This window comes from Physella acuta, unplaced genomic scaffold (genome assembly GCF_028476545.2).
Source record: "Physella acuta isolate Inbredline_101_S28 unplaced genomic scaffold, ASM2847654v3 ptg001176l, whole genome shotgun sequence".
Taxonomy (NCBI): Eukaryota; Metazoa; Mollusca; class Gastropoda; family Physidae; genus Physella; species Physella acuta.
Genome location: NW_026732693.1, coordinates 418,760 through 436,717, shown reverse-complemented (window position 1 = coordinate 436,717; position 17,958 = coordinate 418,760). Strand labels below are relative to the sequence as shown.

At 38.6% G+C, this 17,958-nt stretch overlaps 1 protein-coding gene across 2 annotated transcripts in view; it reads left to right on the top strand.

Annotated features, from left to right (window-relative positions):
• The window catches only part of LOC131956780 (putative G-protein coupled receptor 139), a 45,085-nt gene continuing 27,127 nt past the window's right edge, over positions 1-17,958 (top strand). For both annotated transcript variants that reach the window (XM_059321358.1, XM_059321357.1), the window contains exon 1: positions 1-94. The gene's annotated coding sequence lies outside the window, so the exon portion shown is untranslated. The remainder of the gene's footprint in view (positions 95-17,958) is intronic.

The window sequence follows — 17,958 nt, the reverse complement described above, 5'->3', positions numbered from 1 at the left end:
CTTGAGTGTCAGCATGACAGTCTACATCTGTGTTGACAGATCTATGTTTATGTGTTGGCCGGTTGGGCTGTAGATTTACATATAGAGCACACAGGTAAACTCAGGTTTTTTTTTTCACCTGTAGTACGCTTATATATCAGTTCTTGTGTACCTTTACAATGATTATTGATGTGTTTTATTTTTTAAAGGATTAGTTACATTTTCTATTCGATTAAGAGGCAAGTTTAGTTTAAATCACTCCCTTAGTAAAACCTGAAAGCAGTTATTTAGTCTTAATCTTAAAATTGGGTTCCTCATTTTTTTAAAAATTAAGCTTTCTTTGACTGACATGTTATTGTTAAACTTAAGACACAATTATTTTTTGAAGAGGTATGTAATGTCAGTCTTTGCTAGTCATGATGTGAAGTATATTATAGGAGGAATTCTATTGTTGTAGAAATATAACAAGCGGAATGCAACTGTTGTAGTATACCAGTACAGTTATACAAATGTTGGAGTATATCGGCACAATTATACACATGTTGTAGTATATTAGTACAGTTATACAAAAATGTAGTATATTAGTACAATGATACAAATTTGTAGTATATCATTAAAAGGATACAAATGTTGTAGTATATCAGTACAGTTATACAAAAGGCGTAATATATCAGCCAGTGTTTCTTCCAGACTTTTTTCTCCGAGGGGGCACTTGACATTTTTGGGGGTGGGGGCGGTAGACTTTTTATCCGCAAAGAGATGCCTGGAAGCAACTCTGATATCAGCACCGTTATACAAATGTTATAGTATATCAGCAACGTTATACAAATGTTGTAGTATATCAGCAACGTTATACAAATGTTATAGTATATCAGCACCGTTATACAAATGTTATAGTATATCAGCACCGTTATACAAATGTTATAGTATATCAGCACCGTTATACAAATGTTATAGTATATTAGCACCGTTATACAAATGTTATAGTATATCAGCAACGTTATACAAATGTTATAGTATATCAGCAACGTTATACAAATGTTATAGTATATCAGCACCGTTATACAAATGTTATAGTATATCAGCACCGTTATACAAATGTTATAGTATATCAGCAACGTTATACAAATGTTATAGTATATCAGCAACGTTATACAAATGTTATAGTATATCAGCAACGTTATACAAATGTTATAGTATATCAGCACCGTTATACAAATGTTATAGTATATCAGCAACGTTATACAAATGTTATAGTATATCAGCAACGTTATACAAATGTTATAGTATATCAGCACCGTTATACAAATGTGATAGTATATCAGCAACGTTATACAAATGTTATAGTATATCAGCAACGTTATACAAATGTTATAGTATATCAGCACACGTATATGAATAGTGTTATATTTTAGCCCAGTTATAGTGTAGTACCGGCGACATCAGCCTTGTAAAGGGGCTTACTTTAAGGTTTCAGAGTATTGTTGTATCGCGATACTTCACAAGGTAACCCGCACCTAGTTAAATAAAAATAGTTCCACCAGAAAAACCATCTACGTTTTCGTCATCAGTTCGTTGTATGAATGTTGGGAATAGAAAAGGGGTACAGATAATCTCCCTCATCTTAAAGCCAGTGTGATAGCAATATGTAGTTTACTGATATACTATATATGGCTTAATGAAGTGAAACCACTTGACTGTAATCAAATACTGCAGGGATGATACAAATCTTGAATAGTGTTCTTTAATTTTTTTTCCCAAAGTCGCCAGAGTATTTTTTTTCTAGTAAATAATTTTTCTTATTTTCACTGGTCAATTTTTCCCCAAGAGGAAACTTATTACCTTCTACCCCAGGCCCCCCTCCCCCCTTCCCCCCAGTATTCCCTATTTTTAGAGTAGAACAAAGGCCAGGTTCCATATGTTTCCAGAAAACTCTACAAAAACTATAATTTCTAAATTTCTACTTCTCTCGTCATGGCCGAGTAATAGTAGCCTCCCCTTTATCACAAAATCAACGGATTAATGTCACCCCCTCACTCCTCCACATTCACGCTAGTATTGCTGGAGCGTATTTAAAGCGGATTCATTAAGACCGTCACATTGGCTTGTTACTGCTAAGCTTGTTAGAGCCGTCTTTACTCATCTCTGTGTGAAGCTTAACTAGGTCAACGTGACATTGTTTACCGTTCAGCCATGCCTACTATTGAAATAAAAAAAAGAAAATAAGAAATTAAAAGTTCAAGAAATGTAAAACTTCACTAAAATACTCCATATATATATATATATATATATATATATATATATATATATATATATATATATATATATATATATATATATATATATATATATATATATATTTACAAACATATAAATATAAATGAGAATATATGCATATGTAAATATGTATATTTATATGTATTTATATACATGTAAGTATGTATATATATATATATATATATATATATATATATATATATATATATATATATATATATATATATATATATATATATATATATACATATTTGTATATACTTTTACTATATATATATATATATATATATATATATGTGACCGAGCGTAGTTGCATCTTCTGCTCGACAACGCCAAATGTAACGAGTCTATTTGCCGGTAGTCCCAAATGTTAACGAGTCTAACCACTCATTCTACACAACATCGACCACAGTATAGATACTCGAAGATGCAGGTTCGCTATTGATCCTTTTATTACATGAATCAAAGAAATGCTTCACAATAATATGATGAATCAAAAGAAATGCTTCACAATAATAGTCTGAATCAACTGACCCCCAACAGTCCTCACTAGTCTTCACATAACTGAATGCACATGTCTATCGTCCTTATTAACACAATACGGCTATCCCGTTCAATAACCAACTTGATACTGATCCTGTCACTGTCTCTGATACTCCTCTTACTGACTGACTGATCCCCCACTCTCTCGTTCTCAGCCGTCGCCTTCCTATATATATCCCTTCGTATTCGTAATCGGATTCGTAATCGTAATCGTATTCGTAATCGATTCTAATCGTTGCATCAGAATGTTAATTACGCCGCTTCTGTCATACAGTCCGATTAATAAGCCATCTGCACTGTTACGTCAGCCAAGTCGTGTCAAAGTTGACAGCGCTTGTCGTATCCTTCCCAAAATACGCCGTGGCTTTATGATCGTTATCAGCCTAACACCTGCACTATTGCGTTGTTATCGTCTCTGGTAACTACACCTAGTTACATCCACCGCCGCCTTTTTTTTGTGTGTTTTCAACCACAAACAACGCTTGGTAGGTGCACTTCTTAAATGTCAAACGCACCATCGTAAAAAAATTTATTGTTCCATTCACTGTCAATGTCGTCACATTCGTAAAAGATTGACAGTTATCCCTATTTCACATGTTAAATGTGTCTTCATCATATTCCTCAGACACAAAGCAGTTCTAGAATTCACATCCACCTTTTTTCGTTTGGTGCCTTCACCAGTTCACTTTTATACTTTTTGAACAGTCTGTTCTCCTACCAGCGCGACCATGAAAGAATTGATGGTTGCTGACGAAAAATTTCGTATTCTTTCTGTTTCTCACACTTCTCCGCGGACCACTTATCTGATGGTCTACTGTCTCTCTGCTTCTGGGAGGAACGGGATCCTCTTTGTTGCCGTTATCCTCCACTTGTGTATCGCTGTTGTGCTGTTGATGGTGACATGGTTCCGGGATGGGTATGAGAATTTCCGTGTAAGTTTCCGGTTCCCTAATTGTCTTAGGTTTCCTTGTGTGTAACTGCTCTTCTTGACTATGACAATATTTCTTTAATTGAGCAATATTCGCCCACCGATCCGGTTTGGTGTGATTGATGGGTCTTATCTTAAAGGGGCCACCTGCTACTTTAGGCGTCTCCACGACTTGCCATATCTCCTGTCCCCAGAGGTCGTGAATTTTGTTTCTGCCTAAAGGGTGGCTACGCAATAATACTTTGTCGTTCAGTTGGAGTGGCGGGTCTTTTGTCTGTACCCGCGGTTCTCTTCGCCGTACTTCATGTTCTAGTCTTCCTTGTACTACCCTGTACATTTCTCTTATTCGTCTCATGTGTTCATTCACATATTCCAGTGCGGTGTATGAGCCAGTCATACTTTCCTTTTTTCCTAGGAACAAGTCAAGAGGGAGTCGAGCCTCCTGTCCGAACAATAACATGTGTGGCGAAAAGCCGGTTGTGGCATGGGGGGTGCAGTTGTATAGATATACCAACTCTGGGAGAAAATCAGGCCAACGTTTTTTCTGTTCAGGTTCTAGAGTACGCAGCAAATCATGCATGCTGCGGTTGAACCGCTCGCACTGTCCGTTTCCTTTCGGATTAAATGTGGTTGTTCTAGATTTGTTGATCCCGTAGTGGCTGCACAGTTGGTTAATTACTTCTGACTCAAAGGCCCTTCCTTGGTCAGAGTGTAATTGTCTTGGTATGCCATATTTGATGAACCAATGTTCTATTAAGACCTTTGCCACTGTTTTGGCCGTCTGATCTCGTGTGGGCACCGCAACAGTCCATTTGGTGAATACATCAGTCATTACCAACACATGTTCCGTCCCATCCGATGATTGCTCCAACGACGTAAAGTCCATAGCCACAATCTCTAGTGGTTTTGTCGCCAGTAAGTGTCCTGATGGCTGTCTCATTTTAACAACTGGCATTTTCGCATGCTGACACCTCACACAAGCCTCACAATGGCGTTTGACCTCCATCTCCATATTGGGCCAGTAACACCGCCGTCGTAATATTTTGTGCGTCCTGTCCTGACCCTGGTGTCCTGCCCTGTCATGTGCCAACTTTAGCACTTCTTCCCGTAACTGTCCAGGCACCACCACCTGGTGTATTGTCCCATCTATTTGGTCATGAATTCTCCGCATGAGAACACCATCCTTTATACTGAGACGGTCCCACTGACTCAGTAGTTTCTTTGTTTCCCGACCAAACTGTTCTCTTTCCCTTCTTCTTGGGAATTTTTGTTCCTGGACGTGTTTCAACAGCGGCTGTAAGCCACTATCCGTTCTCTGGGCATCTCTTATCTCTTTGTGATTAAGGCAATTAAAATCACTAATGTCCATATGTCCGGGCTCTGTGGATATGTGCTCCACCCCGGTCTGCCCGTTTTGCATCACTTGCACCCCGTGAGGGATATCTGTTGACGCTCTGACCTCACATATTCCTGTCAGCGTTTCTTCCTCATCGCCCGGTCTCTCGTAAGGATTCCTTGATAAGGAGTCCGCATTGCCATTGGACCGCCCCGGGCGATATTTTATCTCCAGGTCAAAGAGTGCCAATTCTGCTGCCCATCGCTGTTCGATGGATCCCAACTTTGCTGTCTTTAGGTGACTGAGGGGGTTATTGTCAGTGTATACCACACATTTAGCACCTAATAGATAGTCCCTGAATTTTTCAGTCACAGCCCATTTTAATGTCAAAAGTTCTAGTTTCATGGCGCTGTAATTTGTCATGTTCTTCTCTGATTCCTTCAGAGCTCGACTGGCATACGCAATAACCCTGAAACCTTGCTCTTGTTGTTGTGATAGCACAGCTCCCAGACCTTTAGAGCTGGCGTCAATTTCTAGCCGAAATGGTTTGTCAAAGTCCGCGTATCCTAATATCGGCGCCTCTGTCAAAGCCTTTTTCAATAGCTTAAACGAGTTCAGGCATTCATCAGTCCATAATTCACCTATCAGTTGTGTTTTACCTTTCTTTTTCTCCTTACTGTGTTTCTTTGTCATTTTGTTTACCAAGTCATGCAACGGTGCGGCAATTTTTGCAAAACCAGGTACAAATTTTCTATAATAGGAAGCAAAGCCCAAGAATGATCTGACCTCTACCGTAGTTGTTGGCTGTTTCCATTCTTTAACAGCTGCAATTTTATCTGGGTCAGTGGCGATGCCATCCGACGAAATCACATAACCCAAAAAACGTACCGATTTCAGACCGAAGCAGCATTTGTCTGGGTTCAGCTTTACTCCTATGTCTCTAAGACGGAGAAACACTTGTTCTAATCTTTCTAGATGGTCCTCCCAAGTTTTTGAGTAAACTAGTATATCATCCAAGTACACCAACATTATTTAAAATAGAAAGTCACTCATAGCACTCTGCATTACTCGCTGGAATGTAGCAGGCGCATTAGTTAGACCAAACGGCATACGGGTCCACTCGTACAGTCCCAGTGGAGAAATAAATGCAGTCTTATGTTGATCGTTGGGGTGCATGGCCACTTGGTGGTAGCCGCTAGCCAAATCCAAGGTAGAAAAAAATCTTGCTCCCCCCAACGCATCAAGACATTCATCAATACGAGGCAAGGGGAATGCATCCCTTCTTGTGATATTGTTCAATTTCCGGTAATCACAACACAGTCTTATCTCCCCTGACTTCTTTTTTACCACTACTATCGGTGCCGCATACGGGCTCGTGCTGGTTGTAATAATTCCCTTTTTTAGTAGATCGTTCAGGTGTGCTTTCACCGCAGAGTAGTGACTTGGTGGTAATCTTCGATAAGGTTGCGCCACCGGCTTGTCTTGTAGTAAGGGTATCTGGTGTTTTATTACTTCCGTGTAACCCAAATCACCCTCGTACGAGGCAAATATATCCCTGTACTTATTCAGCAATTCATTTAGTTTTGGGTCCTCAGTTTCCGGGAATGTATATGATCGGCCATCCTCTTTCTTCACCTCGGCCGTCACATTGACCGACCTAATTGTTACTTCATTACTGCTGGTATTGCTCAGTTCGATGCACTGTGCCGACCTTTGTACCTCGACGTTCTGTGGTACTCCTACCAGAGTGTTAGGCGGTATAAAAATTTCCTCATCTAAAACATTTGCCACTAATCCTTGAACTAGTCCATTTTCCGCTGATGTGTATGTCCGCAGTAACACGACGCCTGCCCTCAGTGCGGCGCCACATGGTTCTATCATCACATCACCATTCACGCTTCTATCACCAATTTGTAATGTGATTGCCTTGACCGTGTTTGCCGGGACTGATATCCTTCCTCTGGTCTTGGCAAACCTGGCCAACTTGGATCCCCGACCTGGTGTGGTCGATCCGACAATATTTGTAAGAAATTCTGGCAACTGGCCAAGAATATTCATGCCCAACAGGCAAGGTATATTTGACACATTTGTCTCTAGGTTGTGTTTCGTAACGAACACCCCAACCTGCTTCAACCTATGTCCCGCCACCACGACATCCGCCAGAAAATAACCACAGTATGGAATGGTTAGTCCATTAGCTGCCGTTAGTCGCATGCATGTGTCAGACCTCAACCTATGGTCTTTTCCTTTCATCCATTTGGTGTAAAAATTTTCCGTAATTGTCGTCACCTGGGAGCCTGTATCCACAATTGCCTTCACCGCGATGTCCCCGATCGTAATCATCATTTCGGGACAGACTCCCATCATTTTGTTTCTTGGGCCATAACCTCGCCCCTCTGTAGCCTGACCCTGCCACAGAGGACGACCGTTTCCCCTGACAGTACCGTGCCATATGTCCGGGTCGTGAGCAGGACAAGCAAATTGGTCGACCGTCAGCCGTCCACCGGAGCGATGGACCGGCGGGTCGCGGCTGTCCAACCCGTCCCTGTTTTGTCCCGTTTTTGCCCTGATTTTCAGCTGTTGACCTGCTTTCTAACCTCTCCAATCGTTGGTCAACCTTATCCAGGTGGGCCAACAGTTGAGCCATCATGGTTTCCATCGTGCCGGTCCCTGTGGGTGGGGATTGTTTCTGTTCCGGCACAGAGACTTTGTCTACCGAACAGTTCGATTGGTCCTCATCCTCGGACCTGCGGATCGCTGAGTTCCTGACCTGAAGGAAGGTCAACTGTGGGTCTTTGTAGACCTCTTCTTTCAACTCTCTCCTTAAGATGGGGGTTGCTAGCCCCTCGATGAAATGGTCCCTCAGTAGGCGCACTTCAATGTCGGGTATTTTGCCCTTTACCGCATCAAAGGCCCTGTTCATTCGGTGTGAATATTCCATCACACCCTCCGCCATTCTCTGCTTTAATCCTACGAAACCCGATAGCAGTTGCGATCCCGACCGTCTCTCCCCATAGGTCTCCATAATTAGATCCAGCACCTTATCTGGATCTGATTGGATGGTTTTATCGTTGCATTTAACCTCTGCCCTAACCGTCTCCCCGATACTGCCCATCAGCAGTCTTAATCTTTCCTCTGGTGACATGTATCTCGAGGCCCAGGCCGCTTTGACCTCTTCACTGAACCTGTTGGTTAAAGCTGGATCACCGTCCCCGTAAAATTTGTTAATGTGGGACTCTCTGGGCAGGACCATAATATGGGTCTGCTTCTCGTCCAGAGTAGACATTATAATTTTTATTCCTTGAGTAAAAAAAAGAAAAGACCTTTCTTACCGTGTGTGTATGAAAAATTTTCCTCGTTCCTCAATTTTCACTGTTCCTGAATGTCCGAATTCACACACACACGAACCACAGTTATGAACTGAATCTAGGTTGATAATGGGTGCCTAAAGCGGCTGGTCTAGTTGAATCATCCTGTCCGCAGCGCCAAATGTGACCGAGCGTAGTTGCATCTTCTGCTCGACAACGCCAAATGTAACGAGTCTATTTGCCGGTAGTGCCAAATGTTAACGAGTCTAACCACTCATTCTACACAACATCGACCACAGTATAGATACTCGAAGATGCAGGTTCGCTATTGATCCTTTTATTACATGAATCAAAGAAATGCTTCACAATAATATGATGAATCAAAAGAAATGCTTCACAATAATAGTCTGAATCAACTGACCCCCAACAGTCCTCACTAGTCTTCACATAACTGAATGCACATGTCTATCGTCCTTATTAACACAATACGGCTATCCCGTTCAATAACCAACTTGATACTGATCCTGTCACTGTCTCTGATACTCCTCTTACTGACTGACTGATCCCCCACTCTCTCGTTCTCAGCCGTCGCCTTCCTATATATATCCCTTCGTATTCGTAATCGGATTCGTAATCGTAATCGTATTCGTAATCGATTCTAATCGTTGCATCAGAATGTTAATTACGCCGCTTCTGTCATACAGTCCGATTAATAAGCCATCTGCACTGTTACGTCAGCCAAGTCGTGTCAAAGTTGACAGCGCTTGTCGTATCCTTCCCAAAATACGCCGTGGCTTTATGATCGTTATCAGCCTAACACCTGCACTATTGCGTTGTTATCGTCTCTGGTAACTACACCTAGTTACATATATATATATATATATATATATATATATATATATATATATATATATATATATATATATATATATATAAAATATATATATGTGTGTGTGTGTGTATGACAAAGAGAGGAAGAATGTTGTTGATTATAACATGCCCAATAACAGCCCGAGACAAAAAACAAAGTTATTGTTGTAGAATGCCAGGGTTAAAACCAAACACGTAGGTCTGTCATACAATGATTCATAGATCTTGGTACAACCAGAGTTTTAGTGTGTGCTGGCCTTCTTTGGTTTGTTTTGTGGCTAGATTAAGGAACATATTTTTATAATACTTTCTTGAAGTAGGTTGGCTAAGGTTGATGTGTTTGTATGTATGTGTGTGTGTGTATAGACGTGTGCATGTGAATGTTTAAGGGTGGTGGTGGAGGAATAGTAGCATCTAAAATAAACACAGTGCTTCCAGTATTTTACTTAAGTTTTCGTGCTATATATTTTCTCGAGTTTGTTATTATTGTAGTCTAACAAAATTTTTTACAAAAAAATGTCTTAGCTTCAACTTAACATATTGTGTATTGACCAACTGACCTGACAATGAAATGGGAAAAGGTGAAAAAAAAAGAGACAAACCTTGTTCCATTCTAAAGAATTTTTTTTCTTACTACACTCTAAAAGATGTTGACTATCCATGTTAAAGCAGTTAAATTATTCGTAATATAATCGTCAAGTCCGCGTTTGCTTAATTTAAAGTTTGACCGTCTAAAAAACTATATAAACCGTCAGAGGGTGTACCCATTTAATCAATGCTAATACTTATCTTGATTTGGACCTTATAATCATAGGTTACTGGCGTTATTCTAAAATCAATTGCCAAATTCTGTTCCAGTAGTTGTTGTTCTTTTTAAGCTTACTTCCATCTTGTATAAACTCATATAAGTTTATGAAAAGAAAAGGCCCCTTGCAGAGAAGAATTCTTTTTAAACTGTGTCACCGAAAGGTGAAATGAGTAATTTGTTGTTTTTTACATTATATTTTACTACAGTAAACTATGCACCTGCCTAACGTCATGCATATCGAATATAAATATACTGATAGCCTTTGTATAGCACCAAATCCATTCACCACTCTAGTTATTGATAGCATTTGTATAGCACCAAATCCATTCACTACTCTACAGTTATCAATGCATACTATTTGAATCTTTTATTAATAAAATATAAACACTGTAATTGTCTATTTATTATAAGTAATAATATAGTATTATCTGGAATCGAATTGTATTTTATGATGATTATCACGCATTTATACAAAACTAAATAAATCATCACTGTCTATTTGGTTATCAATTGCTTAATTACTTCCCTTTAATTAAGCACAAATATTTCTTTTCTAAGCTTGCGGAAATTCCCGCAAGTGCCAGTAATAGCTGTTGACATAGCTAGATTGACATTATTTACAACCAAATTAAAGCAACCTATTCGACCCAAATCAAACATAGCGAGTTCTATCTTTGACCTTTGCACTGACGTGTATTCAAATACCTGGCTAACGAGGCCCCATTTTAAAAAATAATAATTGTGTTTGCCAGTTTGTAATTCTATTGACAAAAGTTGGGAGTCGCGAGTTATCTTCCTTGCATTGATTTTTAAGTGCAAATTATTGTTAAATTGTCTTAAAAAGCAAACAACTTTCCGGGGGTAAAACACAAACTATGTATGTTTTAAAAACCACTTAATCTATAAAATCGATAAATAAATTATATTGATTAAGATTATTATGGGCATTTAAAAAAATTCTTGCAAATCTTAAATGACAGTGAAAGATACTTTCTTTCCAAAATTATATTTTTCGTCCCTAAACTTTAATCTGCTTTCTATGGAGTAAAACTAATAACCTGAAAATTATTTTATATTTTCTTGTAAAGACATATTCTAAAATGTATGTTCTGTTTCGATTACATGGGATACTTCATTATCAGGTATTTTTATATGTCTCTGTCTATATTGTCGAAAAGGAATAACAGCAGAACATTCTTTTGTACTATATGCGATTTTGAATACAAGATTAGTATGTTTAATTATTGGAAATAATAAAATTTAATATAATTTGATATTACTTCTTGAATTCTTTTATTGAAAGGAAAAATAGTTGCAGTACTTTTTTGCTAGAACTGGCTGGTTTCGATTTACTCATTTTTCTTTAGTCAATATGGGCTGATGAATCTTTAAAATACTTTTTTACTTAACCTTGTACCCAAAATATGCCCTCAACCCAGGACAAAACTTGAACCGGAATAAAAACAGCGGAACGGATAAATGTATATCTTAGATATTATCTAGGGCAGGGTATAGCAGTTTCCGAGTAATTAGTAAATGTTTAATCACGTACGCCATATTGGACTCTCTGTAAGTAGAGTAAATTGTACTTTTGAACATACATGTAGTGTGAGATCGTAAAATTAGAAGGAAGGTCACGAAAATAGTTCTGTTTAAGTTGATGGTCTTAAGACGAAGGTCACGTTTATGATTGAGTTGATGGTCTTAATTAGTACCTTAATCAATATAAGGGGGGGGGGGGTGTAGGTACTCGTAGGAAGTGAATCCTCGCTTGAATTTGCAACGTGTTGATATAGATGGAAGACATTGATCTTCTAGTTAACGTTTAAGTTTCGGTGGATCCACGAGGTTTTGGTTTATACATACATACATACATACATACATACATACATGTACATACATACATACATATATATATATATATATATATATATATATATATATATATATATATATATATATATATATATATATATATATATATATATATATATATATATATATGGTCACGGCATATGAAGTTATGGTGTGATAGCACTATGCCCAGCCACCTTTACTTTCCCTAACGTGAGTCACGTACCCACCAGAGCTAGGTGGGCTAATAGCGGCCTTGTGGACATTCTATTCTGTGATCCGATCTCGTGACGTCACTTATGAAATAAAAAAAAAATTAGGTAGAGTCAAATTCTAATGACTGGACATCGTCCGCTAGCCCTCATTAGCTGATAATTAATGATTGACACATTTTGGGTCGTCTGGCTTTCTAAAGAACGTGACGTCAACAAAAAATATTCTGTTTTATCTTCTGGTAATAAAAAAAAAACCTTGAAAATATAATAGCTTTAGAGTTTAGATTGATTAACCAATTTTTAGAATTTAAAAAAAAAAGATCTACAATAAATAATTTCATAAAGCGATTAAGAACTCAACAGGATGATAATTTATAAAAAAAAAAAGAAATTTAAAAAAAAATCGAAATTTAAATTTTTTTTCTTCTTTTTAATGATTAAATTACATACAATCTGAAAATGGTTCGTGTCAAAATGACGTAGGACAAAGTAATTCCGATGTAAATGGTGTCTTTTATTTAAAAAAAAAAGACAAATTAAATTGAGTACGTATAGAAGTCTGAAGACAATTCCGTCAGTGCAGGCATTCGCAATTTTTAAATATTGAATTCTTAAATTAAAGACTGCTCGTTATTAGTTCTTTAGCATCAGCTAATTAAATGTAGCATATATATATATATATATATATATATATATATATATATATATATATATATATAGCTAAATATAAATAGTCCTCGTAGCAAGCCCTACACTTTATCATATTGTGAAATGTTTTCAACCTCACCAATTTACCGAGTGGGTGCCTGTTAAAAAAAACGAGGCGTCTAAACTCATAAAACACTCACACACATACAATAACACATACACAAACACTCACTCACACACACGCCCACCACAGCAGTGACCACCATACAGCTGAAGAGACCACCGAGCCGTTGTTTTCCCACACGCCCTGCACCACTTAACGCCTCACCCATTCCATAAACCCAACACAGCAGCCGATGCCACTTAAAGTTTGCCCCATTCATCGCGGTAAAAAACACAAACTCGGACAGTCGCATCCTGGTACACCATCACCAAGTACGTAATAACGGTGCTCCGGTCTCAAGTGGCTGTCTGCAATGTTAAACCGTACTACCGGCTTGTTAAAAACTAAACCGGCAATATCCGGGAAACGAATTCCTTCCTGTTGCATTTTAATTCTAAATCCCCCGCACAACCTTGCCTCTCACATAGATCTGGTTCTAAATATATTAGTTCTCTAAATATATTCTACATTTGATTTGATTATCTGAAAGACAAAGGGCCGCAATCACACTAGTCGCCTCCCTCTAAATCCTATTCAAACTAAAAGATTTTTTTATTCATTTGCTTACCCAGCTTTGTAGCTCACATGAATTAATAAATCGAATTTGGTCAGAAAATTAATTGGATAAAGATCCATTTAAGAGCAAATAGTAACATAATTTAAAACAAAATTAGTGTAAGAATTGATTTAAAACATTTTAAAAGGTAAAATATTCTGAAGAGGCGGGGCAGGTTGGGTCTATTTATAATTATTCGGGTCAAGAGCCAGTAGTGAGTGAAGAAAATTCCTTTGAAGTTGTTGTTTTTTTTGCCTGTAACACACAGTAAACACACATCTTACGCATACACACACCACATATATAAATGTTAACACAACGTCTGCGATAAAGACTCAGTTTTGAAATTTAAAAAAAAACTTATTCCCTATGTGCTGCATTAACTTGATAGACATATGTTATGTTATATATATATATATATATATATATATATATATATATATATATATATATATATATATATATATATATATATATATATATATATATATATATATATATATATATATATATATGTATATATATATATATATATATGTATATATATATATATATATATATATATATATATATATATATATATATATATATATATATATATATATATATATATATATATACGGCCCAAAATATCCGTCCCTATTAACTGTATGAAACACCAGGCCTTAGTACCTATTATTATCAACTTAAGTTATAGATGGGTACGTTTAATGTATTTGCTCTGAAATGAGTGAATTGTTTGTTTTGCGCTCTCATTAGGAAGTAGAGAAAACCCCAATGAAAGATACACAATGGTAACTGTAGTTTAGAAGTCAAGTGACGTATTGTTCTTGATACGAAAATGAAATTTCAAGGGAGAATATTTTCAATTGAAGTGTTCAAATGTACTCAAACTTTGAAACACAGAAGACGAGTTAATTAAGTACAGCTCACAGAAATACAGAATAAAAATAACTCCTTATTTAGGCATGATAATTAACTTGTTACAAATTTAAAACATAGAAAAAACGTAAGCTTCTTCCGGGATTTAATTTGTTGGTTGATGCTGTGTGTGCGTGCATCTTTGCGTGCATCTGTGCGTGTGAGTGTGTATGCATGTATGTATGCATGTGTGTGTGTGCATGCATGTGTGTGTGCGCATGTGAATGGGGTATCAAAGAAGAGGGCCACTGCCCATCTCCACCGGAAGACTATAATAATAGTACAATAATACAGGAGCGGTTATTCAAGAACGGTAATTAAAATCCTGATGGTCTATGAGGTAGGTGAAGTAGAGTTCTACGGACTGGACCTACGACAGAATCAAGTCCGGGATTCGAACCTGAAACTTCCAGGTCAGCAGTTCGTGCTCCCTCACACCAGACCACACCGTCCCTTGTGTATATTGACCGTGTTTGTCAACATTTATGTTCACAGTACTAGCTATTCCTTTACTTCCTCAACCTATGTTGGAGCCTATCTGTGCACTTTAACACTACCATAGCGCCAGGCTTGAACTGTGCCGGTATTAAACAAAGGTGTGGGGGGGGGGGGGAGGGGGGGATTTAATCCCCAATCAGGTCTAAGGTTGCCACATCGGGGACAAAACAAATCGATACATGCGCTCTAGCGCAGACTGGATTAGCTAATCCAGGATTAGTGGTACCCATTATTACACTTATGCTGTTACAGCGTGAGGCTATTTCCCGTGATGCTCTTAGATGGGCAGTATATATATATATATATATATATATATATATATATATATATATATATATATATATATATATATATATATATATATATATATATATATATATATATATGTGTGTGTGTGTGCGTGTGTATAAGGTAAAGGTTAAGCTTAAGACACGTGACGCCACTTAATCTTTTAAAAGAAAAAGTTATTGCGTTATCATGTTCGTTTTAGACATGAAGTATACCGCTATGACGTACGGGTAGGACAGGATTAGCTGCGAAAATTTCCAATTTTTTTTCGTTTCGTTTGAAGATTCTCTTTCCCTTTTGTATAGACTAGCAGGGACGGGCAGATCCACTTCTGTATTTGAACACTTTTGAGAATCAAATATCTAAAGTGCCCACCTCTGTGCAGTTTATCTCCCCTCCCTCATCCCAGATTAAAAAGCTTAACTGGCAATTCGCAGCGACAGGTCCAAAACAATATCATTGATCTCATGTAACGCTTGAAAAAAGGTATTGTCTTTTTATACAGGAAGTATTTTGAAGTGCACAATCTTGTATCGAGATTAGATAAAGCGAGGGCTAAATGCCAATTTGAGACTCGGCTGTAGAAGGTTATATTTTGTTCATCACTGCCTATTTGAAACTGTAGGCTGTAAAGGGTTACACTATGTCCATCACTGCCTATTTGGGACTGTGGGCTGTAGAGGGTTACACTTTGTCCATCACTGCCTATTTGGGACTGTGGGCAGTAGAGGGTTACACTTTGTCCATCACTGCCTATATGAGACTGGACTGTAGAGGGTTACACTTTGTCCATCACTGCCTATTTGGGACTGTGGACTGTAGAGGGTTACACTTTGTCCATCACTGCCTATTTGATACTGGACAGTAGAGGGTTACACTTTGTCCATCACTGCCTATATGAGACTGGACTGTAGAGGGTTACACTTTGTCCATCACTGCCTATTTGAGACTGGGCTGTAGAGGGTTACACTTTGTTCATCACTGCCTATTTGAGACTGTGGACTGTAGAGGGTTACACTTTGTCCATCACTGCCTATTTGAGACTGGGCTGTAGAGGGTTACACTTTGTCCATCACTGCCTATTTGAGAATGTGGACTGTAGAGGGTTACACTTTGTCCATCACTGCCTATTTGAGACTGGGCTGTAGAGGGTTACACTTTGTCCATCACTGCCTATATGAGACTGGACTGTAGAGGGTTACACTTTGTCCATCACTGCCTATTTGGGACTGTGGACTGTAGAGGGTTACACTTTATCCATCACTGCCTATTTGAGACTGTGGACTGTAGAGGGTTACACTTTGTCCATCACTGCCTATTTGAGACTGGGCTGTAGAGGGTTACACTTTGTCCATCACTGCCTATTTGAGAATGTGGACTGTAGAGGGTTACACTTTGTCCATCACTGCCTATTTGAGACTGGGCTGTAGAGGGTTACACTTTGTCCATCACTGCCTATATGAGACTGGACTGTAGAGGGTTACACTTTGTCCATCACTGCCTATTTGGGACTGTGGACTGTAGAGGGCTACACTTTATCCATCACTGCCTATTTGAGACTGGGCTGTAGAGGGTTACACTTTATCCATCACTGCCTATTTGAGACTGGGCTGTAGAGGGTTACACTTTGTTCATCACTGCCTATTTGAGACTAGGCTGTAGAGGGTTACACTTTGTTCATCACTGCCTATTTGAGACTAGGCTGTAGAGGGTTACACTTTGTCCATCACTGCCTATTTGAGAATGTGGACTGTAGAGGGTTACACTTTATCCATCACTGCCTATTTGGGACTGTGGGCTGTAGAGGGTTGCACTTTATCCATCACTGCCTATTTGAGAATGTGGACTGTAGAGGGTTACACTTTGTCCATCACTGCCTATTTGGGACTGTGGGCTGTAGAGGGTTACACTTTGTTCATCACTGCCTATTTGAGAATGTGAACTGTAGAGGGTTACACTTTGTCCATCACTGCCTATTTGGGACTGTGGGCTGTAGAGGGTTACACTTTATCCATCACTGCCTATTTGAGACTGGGCTGTAGAGGGTTACATTTTATCCATCACTGCCTATTTGGGACTGTGGACTGTAGAGGGTTACACTTTATCCATCACTGCCTATTTGAGACTAGGCTGTAGAGGGTTACACTTTATCCATCACTGCCTATTTGAGACTAGGCTGTAGAGGGTTACACTTTGTCCATCACTGCCTATTTGAGACTAGGCTGTAGAGGGTTACACTTTGTTCATCACTGCCTATTTGAGAATGTGGACTGTAGAGGGTTACACTTTGTCCATCACTGCCTATTTGAGAATGTGGACTGTAGAGGGTTACACTTTGTCCATCACTGCCTATTTGAGAATTTGGACTGTAGAGGGTTACACTTTGTCCATCACTGCCTATTTGAGACTGGGCTGTAGAGGGTTACACTTTGTCCATCACTGCCTATATGAGACTGGACTGTAGAGGGTTACACTTTGTCCATCACTGCCTATTTGGGACTGTGGACTGTAGAGGGTTACACTTTATCCATCACTGCCTATTTGAGACTGGGCTGTAGAGGGTTACACTTTATCCATCACTGCCTATTTGAGACTGGGCTGTAGAGGGTTACACTTTGTTCATCACTGCCTATTTGAGACTAGGCTGTAGAGGGTTACACTTTGTTCATCACTGCCTATTTGAGACTAGGCTGTAGAGGGTTACACTTTGTCCATCACTGCCTATTTGAGAATGTGGACTGTAGAGGGTTACACTTTATCCATCAC